The sequence below is a fragment of the Dama dama genome, chromosome 7 (assembly GCF_033118175.1).
Source record: "Dama dama isolate Ldn47 chromosome 7, ASM3311817v1, whole genome shotgun sequence".
NCBI classification, from domain to species: domain Eukaryota; kingdom Metazoa; phylum Chordata; class Mammalia; order Artiodactyla; family Cervidae; genus Dama; species Dama dama.
In genome coordinates, this window is record NC_083687.1 from 46,298,861 (window position 1) to 46,310,777 (window position 11,917).

Here is an 11,917-nt window from a genome sequence, read left to right on the forward strand (position 1 = left end):
CCATCACCTCCACTAGCTTTGTTCATAGTGATGCTTCCTAAGGCCCACTTGACTTTACATTCCGGGAAGTCTGGCTCTAGGTGAGTGATCATACCATTGTGCTTATCTGGGTCATAAAGATCTTTTTTGTACAGTTCTTCTGTGTATTCTTGGATAGACAGTAGTTACCAATAAATATACATATACTGGGGACAGAGTTCAAAAGTTTTCTTGATAAGAAAACATAATCAAAGGTGTTGGGAGGCTACTGCTTTATTTCATTCCTTCACAATCTTGGTAGTTCAGATCAATCTAATAAATTTTTGAATTACAAAATGATACTAATATATGGTCCTCTGTGACCCCTCTTAGAAGATATCTGTATTTTAACAGAGGACAATGCTTACTCCAGAGGAAGCCACTCAAGGTGAGTTTCAGGCTTGCTGGCTGGCAGGTAGATGAGACTTTGGGGTAGAGAAGACTTTCCCATGAAAAGCATATCTAAGAAGAAACTTCTAAGGGTTCTTAACCCTTCCCTTGGCTGGGATGAGGAAATCAAGACAGGTATGGTTTTTCAGTGAATTCACCAATTACCTTCTATTTTCCCACCTGAGTGGGCTTCAAAATATGCTCACGTAGGTTACTGGTGGTGTCCTCAGGTAGTCTGAGGACAAGTGTCTTGTTGGTATTTCTGATATTCATATTTTTATTGCAGTTTTACATAGGCTATTTCTGTTTGAAGAATCAACTCCATGATCACATCAATCCCTTCATTTGAAGGAATATTTTATTTGTGTTTTGCTTGGGAAGGAAAACTCAGTTCTTTATCTTGCCTCTGCGTTTCTCTCCCTTTCACCCTACACTGTAGCCAGCACATGTCTAATTCACGCTTCCAAAAATGCCAGACATACAAAGAGATCTGCTTTAGAGTGATCGAGTATCTTAGTTTGCCTGGGATTGTCTTGTTTGAATATCAAGTGTCCTGCATTCCCAGAAGCCCTCAGTCTTGTTCACCCGGAACTTCACTACCCAATGTGATAGTCACGTTGTTGTTTAGTCGCTCAGTCATGTCCGACTCTTTGCGACCCTGTGGACTGTATTCAGCCAGACTCCTCTGTCCATGGAATTTCCCAGGCAAGAATACTGGAGTGGGTTGCCATTTTCTTCTCCAGGGGATATTTCTGACCCAAGGATTGAACCCACATCTCCTGCATTGCAGGTGGATTCTTTACCACTAAGGCTCCTGGACTTCCCCACTAGCCACATGAGGCAAGTTAAGTCTCAGTAAGTTAAAACAGATAAAACAGCTCCTCATTTGCACTAGCTATAGTTCAACTACATGTGGCTCGTAGTTACCTTATTGGCCAAGGTAGACGTAAAACTCTCCAGCATTGCAGCAAGTTCTGTTGGGTAGTGCTGAGCTAGAGGGTTTTTCCAGCAATTACCTAGAACTAACATCTTTGAAAACAGTACCCTGGTCAGGCATCACCAGTTGGTTGAGCAAACTCATGTGATGGGGCCTGCCATCTCAGTGAACTCACGGAGTGTGCTAGCTCAGCAAAGCCTCAGTGAAAACTTTTGTTTTTCAGAGTTCACATTTCCTGATGCATCAGGCTTCTGAAACCATGCCCCTAATCTTCCCGGCTCCTGGGGATTCATAAACAGTTGTTGGCATTTAGTGAAAAGGGGAACATGGCATATGAAATGAACATGACAGCAAGAAAAGACAATCTGACTCCTTTTAAATTGTGTCCATAAGGGATGAGAGAGCATACCAATTGCGTTCCCATTTGTGGGTTTTCCCCCAATGCACAGCACAGCAAAGAGGGGAACTGGACCTGACTTAGAGCCAAAGGAGAACATGCAAGAGGAAAACCGTCTTAGGAATGGGTGCCTTTAAGTCAGTTGCATCCCGACCCCAAGCCATCAGCTGGCTGGAGCAAGGGTACTTCTCTTACAAAGTGGCCAAGAGTCATGGAGCACACAGCACTTTGACAACACCCCTGCTTCCCCAGGTCTAAGGAGAATTATAAACAGAAACAGGAATAAACCACCCCTTGATCAGAAGAGTCTTTGCTGCAAGATCGAATTGTGAGCACAGGGATTTATTTGTTTTAATAATAGGTTAAGCACCTCTGTGGGCCCTACTCTTGAGTCATTCACTGTCTAGTAGGGCGATTAATATGTTCGCTGGCTTTTAAAATACTAAGTAACCAATGGTTGTTTGTGAAAATAGTGATTATGATAATGATGACGGTGATGACTGACATTTATCGAGAGCTTTCCACGTGGCAGGCTCTACCCTGAGTGTTTTACGTGAAGAAATAAAAGAACACTTTAGGAATGTAGATGCTGGAAGGACCCCCAGGCGAAGATGTAACAGACTTTCAAAATTTCCAGGAAATTTAGCCAATAGGCAAAGCAAAACTCTCACAAGTTGCTTGAAAAAAATAGCCTAGTAAATCGATTTAGACAATGGATTTTATTTTTCAAATAACCTTCTTTATTTTGAAATGACTTTAGATTCACGCAGTAGTTTCAAAGAAAGCACAGAGTCCCCATATGATAATTGGTTTCTGAGTCAGAGAGAAATGCCTTTAAGTCCCAGTTCTGCTATTTATTGTTGTGCCCTTGGATAAGTTATTTAACCACTCAGATCCTCAGATGTGGCTTCCTCAATTGTAAAATGGCACAATAGAAGCTACTTTGGGGGGCTGTGGAAAGGAAAACAATGAGAGAATTCGTGTAAAGTGCTTTGTACGTGCTTGGGCCACTGATGTGCTTACTAAGCTGTGCGTTATTATTTATGTGGATCAGATCTTTGTTTTAATGAGTTAATGAAAATAATATGTCATAATAATTTTATTTTTTTTGTATGTCATAATAATTTTAAATGGTCAATATTTAATAGCTATGGTTTCAGCTGGGAAAGACTGAGAGCAGGAGAAGGGGGCGGCAGAGGATGAGATGGTTGCCTAGCATCACCAACTCAGTGGACGTGAGTTTAAGCAAACTCCGGGAAATAGTGAAGGACAGGGAAGCCTGGTGTGGTGCAGTCCATGGAGTTGCAAAGGGTCAGACACGACTGAATGACTGAACAACAATAACTGCGTAGTTTCTGCACTTCAAAGGACATGTTCTATTTCCTCATCTTGTTCCTTTTCTCAGGCAGTTGAAGAGGTGCTCACTCTACCCTTCAACCAGGCTCAGTCCACACCAGGCCCAAGGGATGCACCACCACTTTGCCTCCCATTGTAAACATGTCTCTGCCCACCCAAAGAAATGGAGGGGGGACGGAGTGTGTTACCCACTGTCCTAGATAGCTCAGGCGGATATAACAAAAAACACCGCAGACTGGGTGACTTAAATACAGAAATTTATTCCACGTGGTTCTGGAGGCTGAAAGTCCAAGATCAAGGTGCCAGCAGACCCTGTGTCTGGTGAGAGACCACCCTGTGGCTTGTAGATCATCATCTTCTTGTTGTATCTTCACAAGGCAGAGAGCAGGGACAGGAAGCAAACTCTCCCGTGTATTCTTATAAGAGCAATAACCCCATCTCGAGGGCTCCATCCTCATGACCTAATTACCCCTCAAAGTGTCTCCAAATACCGTCCAATTGGGAACTAGAGTTTCCACATGTGAGTTCTGAGAGGACACAAACATTCAGTCCATAGAATCCATGCAGGATGGGAAGCTGAAATACCCTCCTCTGGTCTATCCAGTGGGGGCTCCGTGAGAAGGCTCACACTGCATCTCCTCGGGAGCTCTAGGCATGGGCCCAGGGACCCCTTCTTCTGTGGGCTTGGGGGAAGTTCCATAGCTCAGCGTCCCGCTGTCCCCCTGCTGGGCTGGGGCTGGAAGCGGCAGGGCAGAGAGATTGGAGGACCTTTGCAACTTCTTCCTTTTCCTTCCCATTCTACGATCTCTGTGGTCCTGAGAGCTGTTTCTCTGTTTCTCAAACACAGAGAACTCCCAGGATCCTTGGGCCCCTGTGTGGTCCATTAGAGCCACACACGTGTGTCCCCATCTGAGTGAAGGAACAGTCACTCTGGCTCTCTGATTTCTACGAAAGAAAATACTAACTAGATAATATTTGAGCTATGAATTCAAAATCAGTTTTCGGAGGCTTCAGAATTTGGTAAACAGTTGAACACACTTGAATTTTTCCATATGTCACTCTGTTAGCAGAAGACTTATGATTATTACTTACAATCCCCCTTGATTAAAGCAAAGACACCAGGTCAACACTGAGCATTTACTTTTCTTCTTACCCACCCTTGCCCACATGAACCTGCCTCCATTACACACACACACACACACACACACACACACACAAAGAAAAAGTTGTGATAATCCACAAACCTTGGACTTGAAGTCTATTTCAGTTGCTCTTTTCAATTCCTAAGAAACTACTCAGGGGGCACTGGGAAATTCTGAGTTACAGACTTAATGGAAAGCCCCAGGTCAAGAGTAACAGCTCTTTTACAGTTTAAAAGTTAATGTTGACCTTAAGAGAATTCTAAAATATGCTTGAAAATTGTTCCCATCAAATGTTTCCTGGAAAGAGTTCAGCCTTCTTGCAATGAAGAACCTATTGACAAATTTAGCACCTCAACATGCCCTTCACCAAAGATACACTGTGAAAGTTGTTCCTGCTGCTTTCTGCTCCTGTACTTTCTAGTGGTGGGGTACTTGTCAGTTAGACAGACAGTCTGACCAGGTGGCAGCTGTAAGCACAGACAGGCTGGGAGTAACTCCCATCATAAAACCTAACACTTACTGAGTACTTACTCCCTGACAGGCTCTGTCCTTAGCACTTCACATATACTGTCTCATTCAACCTGTGATGAGTTGGGCACTCTTATTATCCCATTTTACAGTTGCAAAAGCTGAGATTCAGGGTTTCATTCACTTGCTTGCTATCACAGGGGTGAGAAGACAAGAAACTAGAATTTGAAGAAGGGCACGCTGACTTTGGAGCCCACACTCTGGGCCATTAAGTGACCAGGCTTTGCCTCACTTCACTCTGGAAAACATGATTCTTTGGAAGTCAACATTTAGCTGCAGACCAGCAGCCTCACCAAACAGAAAGCAATCTGAGGACCACCCAAATCATCCAGCATCTTGCAAACCTTTCCTCAGTCATCCCCTCTCTCTCAGTATCTCCATAATGATGTCACTGATGGTAGAAAAACGGCAGTGCTGGGACTGAGCGCTGGGTTTTCCTATGTGGCATTTTTCCCAGTGGCTTCTAGGCCCAGTGTATTCTCTCTTAGCTCCTGAGATGCTACTCACTTTGAAAGCTACAACTAGACTCATGGAACCAGGGATGCTCACGTTAACACCATCAAAAGAGCCAAAAACTTTGTAAAAGCTGTTCTGTGTTATTACAACAGTTGGGAGTCAATAGGCCTGCTGTGAAACAATCATTGTTTCCGAGAACATAAATAAAGTCACCTCCTCAGCACTTCAAGTAGCCCATTGGCAAAGAAGCCTCATGGTTTGAGGTCGACGTTGAAGACAAGTGGCTAGGCTTCATCTACTCCCTATGTAAGCCTTTTCCATATCATTTTAACATTATTCTCTGAATCTTGGAAGGTGGACAGGGAAGGGGAAAAGGCAGAATATCATGGAAAAAGTTTTGATAGCTTTGAAGACGAGTATAGAAAGGGTTGATACTGGAGGAGAGGGTCAGGAAGAGATCTTACCTCTGACCAGATGAGAAGCAGCTGTACTTCTGTCAACAGTAGCTCACAACCTGGAAAACATTCTCATCCTGAGCAGGCCAGGTTTCAGAGAAATCTACTGTTGTTGAAGGTAAGAGAGAGAGGCTGAGTTTTTTCTGCATTGGCATGTGATTTATTTTTGGCACCAATAAAAACTGGAATCCCTTTGAGTAGCCCAACAATACCATGAACCTTCTGGAGGAGAATGATGGAAAATGTACCTCCACCAACCAGATAATGTGAAACATTCTAGATGAATAATTGATATATAATGATTCAGACAGGGTTGGCAGACAGAAAATGCCAAAGGGGCCTACAGATTTGACCTTAAACTTCAGCCATTTTGTAAACAAGTGTTCTGGGAGGTTTCACTTCATTTTCATACAGGTCAAGTGTGGCATTTCTATTCAGGGGTCAGTGGAGTAAATTATTAACCAAAACAACTCCTTTTGACCAAATGAGTCAACTTTGCAATAAACAATTTGGCAGTTTGTGTGTGTTTTTGGATCTTTTTGTTTACTTTTTTGTTAAGGGGATTTAAAAAAAAACAACACAGCAACCTTTTCCTTGCTTTTATGAAACACTGCCCTATGTTTCCAGGCAGAAAAGCAAAAAAAAAAAAACTTTCAAAAGGTCACCTGATGTCATGTCAGCAATGCAGAAATAAGTAGAAAACCAACTAACATGAAAAAAAAAAGATGTATCGGATAACAATCTTTGGCAGATGTCTTAAAGCAGAATATATAAACATGCCTGCCATAGACGTAATACTAAGAGGATTTCACCTTGAAACTCGATAGCTGTAATTCCTTAATAAAGACCACTTGTTTTTCAAGGGCTAGATTAATCTCTGAGCTGGGTTCTACAGGAAATCAAATTCTGGTCCATTATAGGAGTCATTATCAATATCCTCCCTGAGTATACATTTGAGATGGAACAAGAGGCAAATAAAGCCTTTCCTCATCCCAAGCCGAGGAGTCAGTGCATGTAAACACAGATTGAGATGCTGAGGTGCTTCTGTAAAGCTTCAGGGGAGAGCAGACTCCCGTCTCCCCACAGGATCATGGCCTGTTCCATAGGGAGGACATTGAATTCTTTTGGCTTCTATAGAGTAATGGTCTTCACTTTAGGGGTGATTTTCTCCCCATGGAGTGTTGGTAATGTCCAGAGATACTTTTGGTTGTAATATTGGGACCCCCGGTGTCACCAAATACACAAAGTAAATCAAAGTAGCATTACAAAGGCTCAGGAAATTAGGTTGTCATTGGAACCATGGTCTACAAAAGTCAGGCCAAGACCTGTGTGCTAACCCTAAACAAGGTGACTGATTGCTCAAATAAAAGACTTAAATAGGACTCAGAGAGTCTTAAGATAATAATCAAAATTTCTAGGATACAATTGAAAACCCTGGCCATACCAAGAACCAGAAAAAGCACAGCTTGAATTCAAAGGGACAATCGACTTCTATCAACACAGAAATGAATCAGATATTGGAATTATCTGATAAGGAGTGTAAAGCAGCTTTACATTAATTTAATATGAAGCATGAAAAAATGCTTTAATGGGCAATTGAAAATTCTCTTGAAACAGATGAAAAAATAGAAAATATCCACAAAGAAGTAGAAGCTATAAAAAAGAGCCCAATTAAAATTATAGAATTGAAAGATACAGTAATAGAAAAAAACCAGAAAACCTCACTGAATAGGCTCAGTACCAAAGTAGAGATAACAGAGGATACAATCAATTAACCCTTTTTTTTTTTTTTTTTAAAAAAAGGAAGTTCCATTTATTTACTTATTTACTTATTTATTTTGTAATTGAAGCATAATTTTTTTTTACAGAATTGTTCCAGTTTCTGCCAAACATAATTTCTGGACCAATTTACTCAAGTCAAAAACCAGAGAGAAAATAGACTGGAAAAAACAAAACCTAATTACAAGAGCCTTTGGGAACTATGGAACAACAACTAAAGATCCAAAACTCATATCACTGGAGATCCAGAAGGAAAATAGGAAAAGAGTTAGATCGAAAGAGCATTTTTTTTAATGGCTGAAAATTTCTCAACTTTGGTAAAAGGTATAAATCTACAGACTTAAGAAACTACACAATCTCCAAATATGGGAAGTCCAAAGAAATTCAAACCACAACACATTGTAAGTACACTTCAGAAAACTAAAGATAGTTTTCAAAACAACCAGAGAGAAATGAAGCATTAACCATAGCGGAACACAGATTCAAATAAAAGCATATTTCTTACCTAAAACAGTGGAGGCCAGAAGGAAGTTACACAGTGTTTTCAAGTGCTAAAAGATAAAAACTGTTAACAGTGAATTCTGTATCTTAGAAAACTATTCTTTAGGAATGAAAGGGAAATAAAAACATTCTCAGATGAAGGGAAACGTAAAAGAATTGTTACTAGCAGACTTGCCCTTGAAACATGGTTCAAGGAATTACAGTCAGCCCTCCATATCTATGTAGGCCCTGGTGGCTCAGATGGCAAAGAAGCTGCCTGCATGCAGGAGACCTGGGTTCGATCCCTGGGTCAGGAAGATCCCTGGAGAAAGGAATGGCAACCCACTCCAGTATTCTTGCCCAGAGAATCCCATGGACAGAGAAGCCTGGTGGGCTCACAGTCCATGAGTTTGCAAAGAGTCAGACATGACTGAACATGTCCATATCTATGAGTTCCACATCTACACCCTCAACCAACTGCAGGTCAAAGATATTCCCTACCCCCCAAAATTCCAGACAGTTCCAAAAAGCAAAAGTTGAATTTGCCAGACAGAAATTATTAACGTAAAATTTTTATTGTATTTATAACTATTCATAGACATACCTCATTTTATTGCACTTTGCTTCATTGTACTTCACAGATAATTGCATTTTTTTTTTTTAAACAAATTGAAGGTCTGTAGCAACCCTGCATCAAGCAAGTCTCAGCATCAGTTTTCCAACAGATCTGTCACTGTGTGTCTCTATGGCACACTTTGATAACGCTCACAATATTTCAACCCTTTTCATTATTATTACACTTGTTTGGTGTTCTGTGATCAGTGAGTTTTGATGTTTCTACAATGACTCACCAAAGGTTTAGATGATGGCTAGCATTTTTTATTAGTAAAGTATTTTTTAATTAAGATATGTACATTCTTTCAGAAATAATGCTACTGCACACTAAATAAACTATGCTGCTGCTGCTAAGTCACTTCAGTCGTGTCCAACTCTGTGCGACCCCATAGACGGCTGCCCACCAGGCTCTGCCGTCCCTGGGAGTCTCCAGGCAAGAACACTGGAGTGGGTTGCATATAGAAGGTTGTAAATACAACTTTTATGTGCCCTGGGAAACCAAAATATTGCAAGTGACTCACTTTATGATGTTATTTGCTTTATTGTGGTGGCCTGAAACTGAACCTGTAATATCTCCAAGATCTGCCTATACATAGCATTTATTCTATATTAGGGATTATAAGTAATCTATAGATTTAACATGTACAGGAGGATGTACCTAGGTTATAGGCAAATGCTACACCATTTTATATAAAGGACTTGAGCACATTTGGATTTTGGACCTGCAGGAGGTCTTAAAACTAATCACCCAAGGATCTTGAGGGATGTCTATAATTCTAACTGGAAGACAATGGCAAAAGGATGAAGCTTGAAGCATCAGAGAGGATGAAAGAACAATGTAGAGAGCAGATATGCTGTATAAATAACAGACCAACTCTTCTCATGAGTTTTAAAAATTATTTAATGAGTAGAACAAAAGTTATAACACAATCTGATTTCCAAGACTATGATATTTAAAAGTGGGAAAAGTAAAGAGACTAAAATGGAAATAAGAAGTCCAAGAGGCAAACTGTAATGCCAGTAGGCTGTAATAAGTCACATATGTATATTGTCACACCCAGAGCTATCCTTAAGAAAACTAGACAAACAGATATACTCAAAAATACTATAATTAAACCAAGATAGAATCTTAAGAAGTATTTAATGAACACACAGCAGGCATGAAAGGAGGAACAGTGGTAAAAAAAAAAAAAAAACAAAAACAGAGGAAATAAGGAGAAAACAAGTAACTAAATGGAAAACTTAAGTCCTAATAAACTAAAAACTACCTTAAATGTAAATGCCTAAATATAACTATTGAAAGGCAGAGACTGGCACAGTGGATTAAGAAAAACCTCACAACTAGTCTACGATATTTACATGAAACTTGCTTTAATGTCAACAAAATAGGTAGGCTGACAGTAAAAAGATTAAAAATATGTACCATTCATTTCAAAAAGAAAGAATAATAATATTAATATTAGATAAAGTAGGCTTTATCTGAGCAAAGAAACTTACTAGAGACAAAGTGATACATTACAAAATGTTAAAAGGATTAATCACCAGGAAGATAAGTGATTCTTAAGTTGTATATACCATATAATAGAGTCTTATATACATAAAGGAAAAACTGAGACTGGAAAGTAGAGATAGCCTAATTCATAATTATTGTTGGGGCCTTCAAAACTGCTCTTCAACAAATGACATAATTATTAGATAAAAAATCAGCAAATCAGAGAGCAGTTTCTATATACAAATATACATGACTCAAACATGATACTGTACAGACGGCTAAAATAAGGTAGCCAGAGCTTAACTGCCAAACTTCTTGTGGTGAATGTCCCAGGAAAATAGGCATTCACATGAGTTTGAAAAGGTTGAAACTGGAACTGCTGATTGGTCAGTATTGAATACATTTCTTAACTTTGTGGATGAGTTCAGCATGTAAAAGTCTACCTGAAATATCTGAGTTCATTCATGAGAAAACTCACACATGTCTGATTAACACAGTTTTTCAAAACATGAAATCTGACATGGCATTTAAAAAGTCACTTTTAGGTACACGGTTTCTCTTTAATAACTTCATCAGACCTCACATAATCAAGTGATACACTAATTCAAGCAAGAGAAATATACTTGACAATTTTAGAACTTGGGTACAAAGCAAAGTAATCCAAGAAGTAGTGAAAACTCACTGGCCTGGTTGTTAGGACACTTGTGTTCTGGTCATTGCTTCCCCCATTGACAGCTGTGTGATTTGGGGCAAGTCCCTTAACCTCTCTGAGCTTTAATTTCTCATCTGACCTCAAACGGTTCTTTCCTGCTCTGAACCTTCAAGACAATGTGAGTCAATTTCATGCTTGTAAACAGGAAGAGTTCTTTGGCCTGGCAACTGAAAATGCACCATCAAAATTATCAAGAGAACTCTGCTCCTTTGAGTGGGTCCAAGAAGGTTAATACAGACACTGCTTTCCACTGAGAAAGCAGACCTGGAAATCAGAGAGTAAGGTAGATCTGGATCAGGTTTCCCAACACAACAGCCAACATGGAAGGCCAGGAAAGTTCTCATAGATTGGAAAAGAAAAAAAAAAAAAAAAGGTTCTGATGCCTTTCAGAGTTGGCTTGGTTTGGTGGCTGTAAACCCACACATGGTTTCACCAAACAGACTTCAGATGGGAACCTTTAATAAATGTTCTAGCTTTTAAAAAGCAGGGCAGTAACAATGACCTCCAAGAGAAACAAGTGCTGTTAGATGGGACAGAAATAACCCAACGGGTGAAACACTTTATTCTGAGTTCTCAGCTGCTTGTATAGCAAATGGATAAGGGGCCCTAAGGATGCAAAGTCCACTAGATGAAAGATCCTAGTCTTCCTGAACCTGGCTTCAACTGGGCGTGACACACATCTAATTATTTCCAGAAACACCTACTTTTTATTAGGGAAAAGAGCCATTAGAAGACTGTGGGGGTGATATGGGTCAGAGGCAGCAGGGCTTCTAGATAAATACAAACAGCTCTGGGTGATGAGAGCGGTAATAATCAGGAAATCCAAGGGTAAGAGAAACGTCCCCTGCCCCAGGCAGATATTAAGAAAACCACAATACCAGAACTGATCCATGCAAACAAAGTTTATTGGCATCTAGAATTTACCTGCTACCATAAACAGTGCTGCCTTCCCAGGTGGCTCAGTGGAAAAGAATCCGCCTACCAATGCAGGAGATGTGAGTTTGATCCTTGGGTTGGGAAGATCCCCTGGAGAAGGAAATGGCAACCCATTCCAGTATTCTTGCCTGGGAAATCCCATGGACAGAAGAGCCTGGCAGGCTACAGTCCATGAGGTCACAAAAGAGTCAGACACAACTTAGTGAGTAAACAACAACAAATAA